At 41.1% G+C, this 13,930-nt stretch overlaps 1 protein-coding gene across 6 annotated transcripts in view; it reads left to right on the top strand.

Moving 5' to 3' along the window:
* Positions 1–13,930, top strand: part of NDRG3 (NDRG family member 3) — a 68,757-nt gene that overhangs the window by 11,947 nt on the left and 42,880 nt on the right. For 2 of the 6 annotated variants that reach the window (XM_068913055.1, XM_068913054.1), the window contains exon 2: positions 7,110–7,148. The exons of 3 other annotated variants lie outside the window; for them this stretch is intronic. The gene's annotated coding sequence lies outside the window, so the exon portion shown is untranslated. Of the gene's footprint in view, positions 1–4,840; positions 5,000–7,109; positions 7,149–13,930 lie in introns of all 6 variants that reach the window. One more of the 6 variants, XM_068913053.1, reaches the window with a different exon arrangement.

Here is a 13,930-nt window from a genome sequence, read left to right on the forward strand (position 1 = left end):
AGCAGTCCTTTTTCCCTGTTTCTCCCTTGATTAGAGCTTCATTTGAAGGCAAAGCAAAACCTGACTTCTGGAGTAAGAAGTGAAATTACCACTGAGAAAGAGAGATGATTTTTAAGTGGAGTTTCCAGAATGATTAGCTGCCTAGAAAACACACACAGAATCCAATCAGTTTAACTTACCAAGGAGGGGGTTGAAAGGGGCTATTACCTCACTCGAGGTATCTGATGGAGGTAGCTTCTGACAGAGGTCTATTTCGGGGGGTGGGGGGGGGGGAAGTCTATTAAAATCCAGTGAAAAGGAGGAGACTTGAATAATATTTAAACTATAACTGAAGTGAATATTTAGCAGGAGCGGGGTTGCCAGTGTATCAGATTGCAATGGAAAGCACCAGTCTCATCACTTCTCATCAAAAGGAAGTTATTCAGGGCTGACACCTTTCAATCGCAGATTACATACTTTAATGAAGAAATTATATAGGAAAATTCTTTATCCTGTGATAGACAGGCGGGTCAGCCTAAATAATGAAACTAATCTCTTTTGACATTGATATGTGTTGAGTGTTATTGAAATAAGAAGCACTACCTGAAGGGTCGGTCCAGGAAAACTAAGAGTACAGCCTAAAAATAGATTAAGATGAATTACTCAAACTAAATCAGATCAACAGTTTCATTTTTAACAGAGATGAACACTTGAGTCTGTGATAATTCACTCCCTGCCCTTATTTTTATTGAAGTTGTTGAACAAGTATAGGACTTCTCAAATGCTGTAGTGTATGAACCCTTTTCTCTTTGTTTGCAGTTACCATGTATTGCTTCTGTTAATGTTTGTGCTCTCAGCCCATGCAGGAAGGAGATTTGGGAGAGTATTTATTGTCTGTAATATTTCTATAGATGCTGGAAATGAAAAGCCAATATTGGAGAAGTGCTGGTCAAAACTGTGAATGATAAATTTTTCAGCTGCAAGCATGGTGGGAATCATGAATTAGTCATAATTCTCTTACCTTCTAATATGAGACTGAAAAATCTGCCACACACTATAGGTACTACTTAGCTCAAATTTGAACATAGTTTTGGGTACTGCAGTTTAGAATGTATTGTTCTTACTACCAAGATATAGTGAGCTCTAAGCTGGTATACTTTGTGCACCAATGCAGAAGAGGTATATGAAAAAGGCTAATAAGAGAAATGGAGATCAACTTGAGGGCAAGGGGGAAGAGAATGAGTAAATAAATACTTGATTTCTTAGATTTAACACTTTTCATTAAAAACATTTTTAATAAAATTCCCAATTTGGGAGAATTTGTCCAAAAACAACTTTTTAGAATAAAGTCAAAAATTTTAGGAGGGGAAAGTTTTTTTCCCAGCTCTCTGTACTAAGGAAATGGGAATAGTGGGCGGAGCAGGGCATTACTTAAAGGGTTGCTTGCCTGTTTGTAAAGGTGTATGGAAATAATGAGGCACACTTCTAAACTCTAATATCTCCCTGAGGCGGCGTGAGAAATAGTTCTATAGGTGCAAGAACATCTTAGACATAGCCTACACTGAAGCTGATTGTCAGCATAGTTATTCAGACAGATTCTTTTGATGTAGAGTATAAGAGAACTAAAAACATGTGAAAGGTGACAAGAGCAGAAGCATGGAATGAGTGATCTGAGGAGACATTAAATAGTTTAAGACTCTTCACCTTGGAAAGGAGGCACTTGGAGGAGGAAGAAAATTAACCAAGTTTTATGAAAGCAAGAGTAGCACAGAGAAGATTAGTAAAGAATAATCAGTGTTTCTGAGAACATGAGGACTTCTGGGACATCTAATAAAACTTTATCTGTAAATTGGACAGAAGGAAGATTTATTTTACCCAGTGTTTCCACGATGTTATCCCTTGCCACAGGATGATGCAGAGGCCAAAAGCACAGAGAAATCAAAGTTAGAAAAATAATGGAGGATAGGTGACAGAGGTGACAGTGTGTGTTTGACAACGCTAAATTATTTACGATGGTAAAAAGAAGAGCTATCTGTGAAGAAACGTCAAAAACATCTTGTGGGACTGAGTGCTAAAATAGCATTTTAAATTCAGTCTAGTAAAGTAATGCATATGGAGAATGATCCCAGCTGTATGTATACAGTGATTAGCTTTGAATCAACTCTTCAGTCATGGATAAAAATTGGGGGTGATAGTAGGCAGTTCTATGAAAATATTATCTCAGAAAATTAAATTGAAGGTTAGGCACTCATGGAAAAATAATAGTGACCAAAACAGGAAACACAGTGCTCCATAAATCTGTAGTACATCCACATTACAAATGCTGTGTGAGTACTGCTCTCATCCCTCTTTAAAAAAAAAAAAAATCAGTAAAACTGGGAGAGGTCCTGAAAAGGTTGACAAGAATGGTCAAGGTATGAAGTGGGTTCCATGTAAGGAATGATAAATAGGTGAGAACTCTTCATTCTGGAAAAGAGATCTTTGAAGGGTTGGGGTGGAAGTGCATAATGTCTTAACAGCAAGGAGTGAGAACGAACCAACTTTTCACCATCTCTTCCAATACAAGGACTAAAATCAAATGAAAAAAGCAGGTGGCAGGCTCAAAACAAAGTGAAATATTTATAAAGTAGGAGCAGGACCAGCTCCCTTCTCTTTAGCATTGAGTTTTTCATCTGTTGGAACAATTCCCTGGATTTAGGCTGATTTATTTTGCAGTTAACACTGCATCAGAACACTGTTCACAGTGCTTTTAAAGCTTAGCTCTAGCACTCTTTTCATAAGAGAAATCCTTTTGAATGTCACAGTACAGATATGAAGCCTGCCAGGCTGAAACATCCCCTCTGATCAGTTTTAATTGGGCAAAATCAATGCAACCTCTAAACAAAGTGTTTTGATGGAAATACCCAGTAAAGCTGAATATAGTCCATTCAGATAACATAGAGTTTAGCCTTCTGGGCATAAGTCAGCATTTTGGGGTGGTTATTGCAGTATTAAAACTTTTGTGACAGCAAGAGCAAATATATCCTCATTGTCTGATTAAAAGTGAGTTTGGATGATGGCATATACTTACAGTTCTCATAGCTCTAGCTTAAACTACTACAGAAGTAATACAACAGTAAAATATCAACCAGCAACAGTAGTGATACGGGGTTGGTCCATAGGATTTGGAAAATAAGAGACTGAAGGACAATATTTTGGATTCATGGCAGTTCTTCCTGAATGGCAGAAGTAATGTGTCCTTCATTCTGCTTTTGCTGTGACCCATCTCTAAGACATCAGCCATTTTAACTAGGACATGGTCCAATGTTCAAGCGCTATTTATTTGACCTATGGTTTGTTGTGTTCGTGTACTCACAGACAAAATTAATTTGTTGCCAGTTTAGATTGATTCAGAGCAGCTTGCTAAACATCTCTACGCTTATTTGTAGAGAAAAATCTCACTTACTGCACACCCTTAAACTCACAAACAGAATCATAGAATGGTTGGGGTTGGAAGGGACGTTTGGAGGTAATCTGGTTCAACCCCCTCTGCTAAAGCGGGGGCACCTAAAGCAGGTTGCTGAGAACCATATCCAGTGAGGATGGAGACTCCACAACCTTCCTGGGCAATCTACTCCAGTATTTAACCACCCTCACAGTAAAGAAGTGTTTTCTTATGTTCAAATGGAATTTTCTGTGTTTTAGTTTGCGCCTTTTGCCTGTTGTCACGTTGTTGGGTGCCACTGAGAAGAGTCTGGCTTCGTCTTTGCCTCCTTCCAACAGATGTTTATATTCATTAATAAGATCCTCCTGCACGTTCTCTTCTCCAGACTAAACTATCCCAGCTCTCTCAGCCTTTCTTTGTATGAGAGATGCCCCAGTCCCTTAATAATCTTTGTGACTCTTCACTGGACTTTCTCCAGTAAATTCATGTCCCTCTTGTCCTGAGCACAGCAGTCCAGGTAAGGCCTCACCAGTGCTGACTGGAAGGGAAGGACCACGTCCTTCAGCCAGCTGGCTATGCTCTTCCTAATACAGCCAGGATGCTGTTGGCCACCTTTGCCACGAGGGTGTGTTGCTGGCTAAAGGTCAGCTTGGTGTCCACCAGGCCCTTCCCAGGTTGTTCTCAAGCTGATTGGCCCTCAGCCTGTACTGATGCAGATAGTTACTCCTTCCTAGGTGCAGGACTTTGTACTTCCCTTTGTTGAACTTCATGAGGTTCCTCTCTGCCCACTTCTCCAGCCTGTCAGGGTCCCTCTGAATAGCTGTCCCAACTGTCTGGTGTATCATCCACTACTCCCAGTTTTGTATCATTTGTGAACTTGCTGACTGTGCGTTTGGTCCCATCGTCCAGGATATTAATGATGATGTTAAACAATATTGGCTCCATTATCGGTCCCTGTGGGACACCATTAGTGACTGGTCACCAGTTGGACTTCATGCTGCTGTTGACAACCCTGGTAAGCCCAGCAGTTCAGCCAGTTTTCAGTCTACCTTACTGGCCACTTACCTAGCCTGCACTTCATCAGCTTCCCTATGAGGATATTATGGGAGATAGTGTCAAAAGCTTTACTAAGTCAAGATAAACAACATCCACTGCTCTCCGCTCATCCACTGGGCCAGTCATATCATTGTGGAAAGCTGTCAGGTTGGTTAAATATGATTTCGCCTTCATAAATCCGTGCTGACTACTCCCAATAATCGTCCCGTCTTTCATATGTCTGAAAGTAGTGTCTGGGATTACTTGCTCCATCATCTTGCTCCATTACTTGCTCCATCATCAATCTTCCCAGGGATTGAGGTGAGGCTGACTGGCCTGTAATTCCCTAGATCCTCCTCCTTGTCCTTTTTGAAGATAGGAGTGACATTTGCTTTCTTCCAGTCCTCAGGAACCTCTCCTGATCGCCATGACCTTTCCAAGATAATCAAGAGTGGCTTTGCAATGACCTTGGCCAGCTACCTTAGCATCAGGTCGGAGCTCGTGGGTTGTGTATGTCCAGCTTGTTTAAGTGTTCCCTAACCTGATCCTCTTCTACCAAGGGTAAGTCTTCATTGCTTCAGGCTTCCCCTCTGGTCTCCGAGGCTCAGAGACTACTCAGCTGAATTGTACTTAGTTAGAGTTGTGTTTCAGGTTAGCATCTGTTCCTGAGCTAGAGAAGGACTCATGATCTCAAAAGCTTGTCCTTTTTTTCCGGCTGGATAAATAGAAGATATTATCTCAAGCTGCAAATCTTACCTCCTTTGAAATATTCAGTGACTGAAAGAGTAGAGGTAGGAGATGGTGGAGTCTTTTGGTGTTTCCTGTATAGCCCCCTCATTGTAGCTGCTTTAGCGTTTGCTGAGCTCCAATGGGAACTTATGACTTCAGGGAATTAATTCCCTAAGAAAAGCTGATGTCTGCCTCACTTCCGATCAGGTACTGCTCTACTTGAGACGCACTCACCCCTGAGATAACAAGGGAAGATTCTGTAGTAAGGAGGGTTAATATAATTTTACTTTTAAAGCATAACATGTGATCCAGAGCAATTAGATTACTGGGGTTTAACAGATAACTGATTGTGCTATGCTCTGTGCACACTCATAGACCTCTCTACCTGTCAGCCAAAACTCATTAGCCTAAATTACTGTGAAGGAGGTTCAAAAGAGTCTACGTTTTGGTTCTGTGAACTTGGCTTAAACTAATATGTTATTCTTTACAATTGGGTTTGGCGTCTGTTACTACTGCAGTTCTTCCAGCTAACGGTATCTTAATTACATCTGACGATATGACAGTATCCTTCTTTAGAACACTTTAAATCTTTCTTAGGTCCATAAGGTTTCTTTAGAATTCATGGCCATAGCACTGGAATACTGGACACAGTAAAGGTAAATATGTTTACCGTTTCCCAAAGAGATGAGATAATGCAGCTTGGGGTGAGGGGGAGAGAAGGTAATATTGAAGTGAACAAAACCAGTCTAGAAGTAATGAGGGATCTCATTTTACTTTTTGAGATAATTGCATCAGCAGTGTCTTCAAACTAAATTCTGCCTAAAGGTTAATTTGGGAGAAGTGTGTATGTAATCTTAAAGGAATTAAATACTCAAACCAGGTAAGTATTTGATAATTTCTCTCCAGGTAAGTGCGAGCAAGCTATCCTGTCTTTAGGGGAGGTATTATGGAAAAAACTTCTGTAGGGTCGGGACTGGCATTCTAACGCTTGTCATTCTGCTAAGGGTTTTGCATTGGGAAAGTTCTTCTTTTGATAACACTCACTGACTTATAAAGCTCTGGCTGCTCAGAGCTGTTGCCATAGCTCGTAGGAAGAGAGTTAATTGTTGGCCTAGCCACTAGAGTTTTACCTTGTACTGAATACTGGGTTTGGACATTGTTGTGTTGGGAGGAAGGAGCGTTCTTTGTTTCATAGGTAAAGATGTTCATAATTTCTGTGACTATTAGGGAAGGAAAAATGCCACAAACTAGCTTTCATGGATAAGGCTGCCTTATGTGCTTTTCTGCAGCACAGAGCCTGAGCCTGAGAATAGTCTTTGTGTTCAGAAGGAACACCACCATTTCCGTGTACTAGGGAAGAAGCTTCAACAGGACCTGAGAGAGACTGACGTTTCTCTAAAATTTACTTGGATGTACTGGCACATAGGAAATATCACTAGGTGCTGTTCTTTTGTTCTTTCCTTGGCATCTGCTCTTGAACCATATCTGAGACTGGGTCTTGCACTGCACATACCCAGTGTAGTTCTTCATCTGTTCTTATTCTGGAAACTACCGAATATTATTCAGAATGTATGTGTGTTTGGGATGATGTCAATTTAATATTAAACTTGTTATTTTGACATAATAACATCTGCCTTGAAAAATCTATCAGAAGAGTAATTCCTGCTCCATCTAATGCCCTTATTATGAAGTATCTGACTTGGTTCCTTATCAATTATTAAACAATTTTAGAAAGGGAATTTTTTAAATAGAGCTGATGAATGGCTTCAACTGTCACTGCTTTTGCATCTTCCTTTTTTTGTTGTTGTTGTTGTTGTATTTTGTTTTGTTTTAACTTTGCTTCTGGATTGTGATATTTTCAGGTTAGAAATCTCATTGTACATCTATCTTCCACTAAATAAAAGTGGATTATGGAGAAGATGAACCCAGTCTCTTCTTACAGGTTCACAGTGAAAGGACAAGAGTCGCCAGTTGCAGCAAGGTAAATTCCCATTAGATACAAGGAAAAATTTTTCACGAGTGGCCTGTAATGCTGGAATGTACATCCTTCCAGAGAGATTTTCAAAACTTGACTGGGCAAGGCCCTGAGCAACCTGATCCAACTTGAAATTAGGCCTGCTTGGAGGAGGAGGTTGCACCGGATGACCTCCAGAGGTCCCTTCCAGCCTGAATTATTCTGTGCTTCCATGCAAATCCCCAAAATGAGAACCTTGCAATGTCACTGTTCTGCCATCTTCACTTGCAGAAGAATCTGTGAATGGACTTCTGAGAAACCTCCTGTTCATGCCTTTTAATCTAGAAAGCAGTTTTAGGCTTTCATTTCATTAGCTTTAACCTTCATTGCCTCCTTGGTGCAGTGCATCCTCCTGTTCTCATGCTGGTCTCTGGGAACTGAAACTAGGAATCTGTTGTAAGTCTTCCTAGAGACAAGGGGGTAGCACGCGAAACCCATCTGACTCAGCTTCATTCAGAGCCCAGGGCATTGAAACAAAATCACTTATATCGATCTTCAGTTATTTTTGAAGAAAGGAAAAATTTTATGCATTTTAATATCTTCAGGGCTGTGTTTGCCTAGATGTCCTAGATGGAGCATCCATGGTATCACAGATTTTCAGTCTAAATTTCTTCATGTTTCTTTGTGCTGGGTTTGGGGAGGGCATATCATGTACCAGAATATTCAGAAGAATTTCTGTCTTGAGGAAGGTTTTTAAGTAGTGTGCCATGTGCTAAAGTGATACATAATGAGAAGCCCTCTTTGACTCTTTGCCTGTGAATGTTTTTGCTATATCTGTCCTCTCTGTTGACAAGTTCTGTTTCCCTGGTAAGGTGCCTGAATTTCACTCAATAGGAGTCATGTAACTTACAATAGTGTTTCTTAATGGAAAGTAAACTCTTGAGTTGGTATACAACATGAGCTTGGACTTGGAGATTTGGTGGGGAGAAGAGTTATCTGAGATAGTTATGGCAGCAAAAACGGACTCAATCTAGGCCTATAAAAACTGTTCTTTTCTTGGTACAAGTTGTTTACCTAGTCCAGCTCAGTCGCTGGATAGCTTCAGCTTCTAACTTTGACCACAATGTATTCTTAGTAAGTGCTTTTTATACTTCACCTGCTTGAAATCCCTGAGCAGCAATACCAAATGAACAGGGACCTGGAGATGGGACATGCATGGTAAGTGTTCACACAAGCTCACACGAGGGTTCGTAAAGCCAGTGAAATACAGAAGCTTTTCAGTCAAGCACGTGTTGCTGGAGAGAATCCCTACTGCTGAGCAACGTTGTAGATGGGGGCTGGGGACAAGGACGCAACAAAAACCGCCAACCCACAAATCGATGGGGAGATGAGTGAGAAAAGGGAGGAGGAGAAGGACAGAGAAAGGGAAGTAGGAATTCTTTACTCTCTGGAAATGACTTTGAGGGAAGAGATCTCACCAGGGCAGGAAACAGCTTCAGAGGGCTTTATGGGAGGATGTGTAAACACCTGTTGGATATTCAGCAGGATCTCAGGCACTAGTTTCATGGTGAATTGATGCCAACTGCAATATCCTGAAGAAGGGCTTTCAAAGAGAGATGTAAACTTGCAAGCATCCAGAGCCAAGAACAGCAACTCAGATCTGCAGAGGATCAGCTGGGTTTAGGTGCTTGTGGCACTCTGTAATTAGGTCAGAGTTCCTTCCTTAGGCCTTAACTGACCAAATTTAAATTTCAGAAGGCGTATGTGGTGCATAGTGCCATCCTTCAGTTATCTGCAGCTGCCTTCAGAAAGACTGTAAGACCTTCCTAATTTCACTGAAAACATCACTTTCTCACAGAAGATATTTTAGGTATCTTCTTACTTACTTTATAAATAGTTTTATAACTGACTTCAAGCAGAAGTTGTTCTTATGAATAGTGATTTGAGATCAGTTTCTGATGGCTAGGAATCAAAGCCCTAAGGCTATGCTGAAACTGTTACATAGTGCTTCATGGACCTGTCAAGGGTGACAAATTTATTTGAGCGGCCAAGACTGGCAACTGTCAGCAGAGCTCAGGCTTGCCATTGGTGGGAGCTCCTTTCTTTTTTTTGAGTAAAATGCCACTTGTTCAGGCAAAGGCACAGGGTTTGGCTCCTCTGTGCCACCTTCTACCCACTGCAAGTTTGGAGCATATGCCAGGCAGAGCTCTGCAGGCATGCTGATTGAGGACCTGTGAATTAGGCTCTCAGCCTGTTCTGCTGCTGAAAGCTCATGAGCAACCAGTGCCATTCCTCACTGAAACAGTTAATGCATTTTGCAAGAAACATTTTTTCTTTCTTTCTTCAAGTATCTGATAGTCTGACTAACACTGAAACCCACAAGAAGTACACTGCTTCTAAACAGCTGCCACCTAGTGTCAAGCCTCCAGTTTTGATCAAGCTTAAAGAGTTTAGCCAGAGGTCTAGAATACCTAATCATATGCCAGACCTGGTACAGCGTGAATCTGTTCCTGGACACAGGATTTAAATAATTTATGTCATTAGTGGCTGGCTTTTACTGGCCATGGAGAGAGTGCAGGGGTCCACTTTTGGGCTCTTGAACTGCTCCCAGTACAGCTGACCGTGAAATACATCTCTTACTTCTGCATATTGCCACTAGGTGATTTAATCTGGTGATAGGGAGAGGCTCAGCTGTCAGAAAACTGCACTCTTACTGTATGCTATCAGACCAGTAACATGGCGGGAGCTTAGTGCTCAATAATGACATTATTTCACAGTTGAAGAGTAACTGGCTGAATCAACGCCCAGTCAAAACAGGCTTGACGCTGGTGGGCAAATAATTCTGTAGAGTTTACAGCCATGATAAAGTTTCCCTAAGGTTAAGGGACAGGTCCACATGCTTGCAGTTCATACTAGTGGCAGAGTATCTGAGTAGCTTCTAAGAGAAGTATGCTACTGTTCCTGATTAGCTAGGAAACTTTGGTTTTATTGCTGGAGCGACATGGTCTTGCATTGGTAGGCAGTTGTTATCAATTGTCTCCTATAGCTGAGAAATACAGCGATGGGTACCAAGCTCCTGGTCTCCTTGAAATTCCAAGTAGTGCAGGGTAGATGAGGTTTTTTTTTTTTTGGCAGGAAAGTCAGAATATTTAAGAACAAACCAAAAAAAAAAAAAAAAGAAAAAAAACCCCACTGTCACTATCGTGCAGTCTTGCTCTCCTGAAAATGCTTCTGATTGTCTGATGTACTAAAAGTGTCATTGTTTTTTGTCAGGGCTACAACTTTCTAAGCTGCCTAAATTAAACTGTCACAATGCTTGTTTTAAGAGACATAGGAAGGTGATGACACCTGGAAATGCTCTTCCTGTGTTTTTCAGTGGGGCATGGTGTTAAGCATTTCCCCAGCTGCCATTAACAAAGGTTGATTCTTAAGCTTTATTGCTTTTAGGTTTTTTTTTTTTTTTCTTTAAGCTGAACTAGAGGAGCTATACATCTCTTTTGTGGCTTTTACTGTCTAGAATAAGTGCCGTTCTTAACTTATTTTTGATCTTCAGCTCTATTGCGTGGTACAGCTCAGGATCCCATAGGGTGACCTGCATGCAATGTGGGGCTCGCATAGTTTATCGCTGTATCATATGGATCTTGTTACATCTCATATACTCATGTTTTGGACTGTGGTACATGGTGCAAGATCTGTAATATGCTGGGGATATTCTTATAGTATATTGGATAAGGTGAGGTTGGAGAGCTGTACAGAAGCCAAAGAACGTGCTACCGAGGAGGGCCCCTCACTCGGAGGAGCTCTGCTGTGTGCCACACTGTGGTTGTGCCTCAGTGCTGCTGCTGTGCGTCCCGAAGTGTCAAGCGCATCCGGCGCAATCAGAAAGAACTATTTAGGAATTTGATAAATTGTCTTCCTAAAACTCCTTGTTCCAGTATAACTGTTTTATTCTCAGAAGGAGCACCCTGAAAATGACCTATGTCTGCACCCTTATCTGCCTAAAATAGTAGATAGTAGAATAGTTTTTAATTCATTCATTTTGTTTAATCTGCAGAAGGAATTGTACAAACAAGCCCTTACTGCAACCTGTATAGCTCAGAGTAGAGCACTAGAAGGATCGCAAGTTCAAATTGGAATTGTGGCTGTGTGTGTGTAGGCTGAGTAATTCCGAAAAGGATCTCAAGGTAACCAGCAGCAGCTTTCTTCTTCCTGCTTTAGATCCCCCTCTCATCTCAGTCCCAATGCAGTTTCTCTGCCCTTTGCCTATATGGGGTCAGAGGACTCTTTACCCAACCATTTTCCTTGTCATGGTCCAGTCAGATAGTCCTTTGCAGTTGCTGTTAATTGGATCCTACAATGATTGGACTAGGAATACTGGAAGATAAACCCCTGTCTCTTCCCTTTAATGTCTTTTTAAGGACCTGTTGCCCTTGAATGTATCAAATTGCTGTTTGATTCTTCTGAAGTTACCTACCTTGAAAGCCCTGAATGACTTGAGCTGTCTTATTAGTTCTCTTGAATAGTGGGTCATGTCCCCCTTCCTTTCCCCTTGCACCCACAATTTACTTGAGCTGGCTCTGTTGTTCATTTTGCTACAGGGTAAGCTGATTCAATTCACTAAAACAGTAGAAAGCAAATTTGTGCATTACAAAAAAAAAAGTCCCTCTCCATTGTCCCCCAGATTTTTCAAATCTCAGACGAACAAGAATGTGTTTTTAAATAAAACTCTTCAATGAGTTTCAACCTTCAAGCATTCTTACAGGTGCTGAACCACCTGATGATTATGGAGTTGGTCTACCTCCTGTGCTCTGTCTGCATCAAAGAACATGCCAGCGACCTCCCTGGCAGCTTCAGAGTAAAGACTGATGCAAGTAATTCACTGAACATCTTCTATGGCTTTATCATTCCCCAGTCATGACGTGCTCTCACCCGTTCTGTAGCTGGCTTCCTGCTTTTGACATATTTAAATAACTTTTTTCCTGTCAATTTGAGCATCCTTTGCCAAGACACTCTTAAAATTCTTTCTTTTAGCCACCTTAATTTCCCATTTGCACTTGTTTTGCCATTATTTACGGGATTTCCTGTTTTCCTCATTTGGACAAATTGTCCACTTTTTTTAAACTCCAGCCTTTCCCACGTTAGCCTCCTTAACTTCCCTATTGAGCCATGCAGGGTTTTGATAAGGTGGCTCTGTCTTTATGCTTGAATAGAGGCACATAGTTTACCTGGGATTCCCATGCAGATTTTTTTTTTTTTTAAGTCTCCAGGCTCCTTGTAGGATGTTTTGTTGCTTTTTCTTAGCTTTTTGTTTTTGCTTTGTTTTGACCGGTTGCTCCATTGTTATGTTGTTCCTTTTCTTGAAATTGAGTGTGTTTATGCTGGATTTGCTGGCTTTCTCTCACTTCGCAGCGTTAAACCTAATTGTGTTACGTTTTTGGTTGAAAAGGAAATCTTCCCCTACTACCTTTCAAACTTTCATTGCAGTGTAACATATGCTAAAGGATAATGATTCCCCAAAGAGTAACTGTAATGGGCCCTGCTTCAGTTTGGCTCTGAGAAACAGATCACTGAGTCCTTGAGTGTTCAATGTTGTTTGAAGAAAAGGCCAGGGTCTGATGCTTACAGGTATGTCCCAGTAGAAGTCCATGGGGTTAACTTCTCAGTACCTGGGCAAACGTACCTGGCAGGGCGCTTATACCCTCGGGTACACTGAGCTGTCTGGATTTAGCACTGAACGTCTTAGCAGTTGGCATTTTCCAACATATGTCTGCATCGTATGCTTGCAAGCTTTTATAAATTGCTCCCTTAACTCATGAGCAAGGATGTTCACTGTGGCTGGAAGAGGACTTGGTTAAATGCTGCGTCCCATACCTGTTCTAATTGTCACTGAGACGAAACATTATTACCCTTTTTCTCAAAGGATTTCCATCTATTTCAGGAAATTACAATGTGAATGTCTGGGCTGATGTGTACTAGATGCTAATTTATAGCCCTGGTCATTCATGTGACAGGGAACACCACAAAGACGGGAATGAATTATTTGTGTACAAATTTTGTATATTTGAGTATTTGAATACTACTTATGTTGTACATGTTCCTCAACATGGACTGCCAGCTCTGGAGCTGACTCCAAAGCTTGTTATGTACCATTGTGAATGAGCATCCATGCAATTGCTTTATTGAAGTGTTAGAGTAGATTTATGTTGGCGTACGTATTTTGTAGCCTATAAAACTTGGAGGTTTTCATTAGTTCCTCTTAGCATTTTAATTATTTTTAAAAGAAAATAACAAAACAAACCAGAGAGAACCAAGTTCTGTACCTGAAGGTTTTCCTCTGTTGTTAAAAATGCATTTTTTTAAAGAACTTTAGCTCTAACTCAGATTGAAATGGCAACTAAGGGCGTAGTTTCACAATATGACTTGAGCTGCACTAACAATTTTCCTGAAAGGTGGATCCCATCTTCCCCCGATTCCCTTTACTCTTGCCATGTACCTTGGGCTAGCCCTAATGTTCATCTGATTGCCTGATAGGCTCATTCAGTTCACCTAAGCAGTAGAAAGCTGGCAAAAAGTCGATATTTAGTCTGCTCACCTTGCAGGCAGGCACACTAGACCCTACCTAAGACAAGATTTGGGTTACTGCTGCAAGGGAATAGAGGAGCAGGGCAGGAAGGAGGGGAATTCTGGATGATAGGAGAGAGCTGAAGGGTCCGAAGTCCCTTTTCAGGAGCTGTAAGATGAAAATTTGGTTCCTCTGTATCCTGAAATAATACCCTACAACAAGGCAGCTCAGATTAGCAATCTGCGTT

The sequence above is a fragment of the Struthio camelus genome, chromosome 18 (genome assembly GCF_040807025.1).
Source record: "Struthio camelus isolate bStrCam1 chromosome 18, bStrCam1.hap1, whole genome shotgun sequence".
Classification (NCBI taxonomy): Eukaryota; Metazoa; Chordata; class Aves; order Struthioniformes; family Struthionidae; genus Struthio; species Struthio camelus.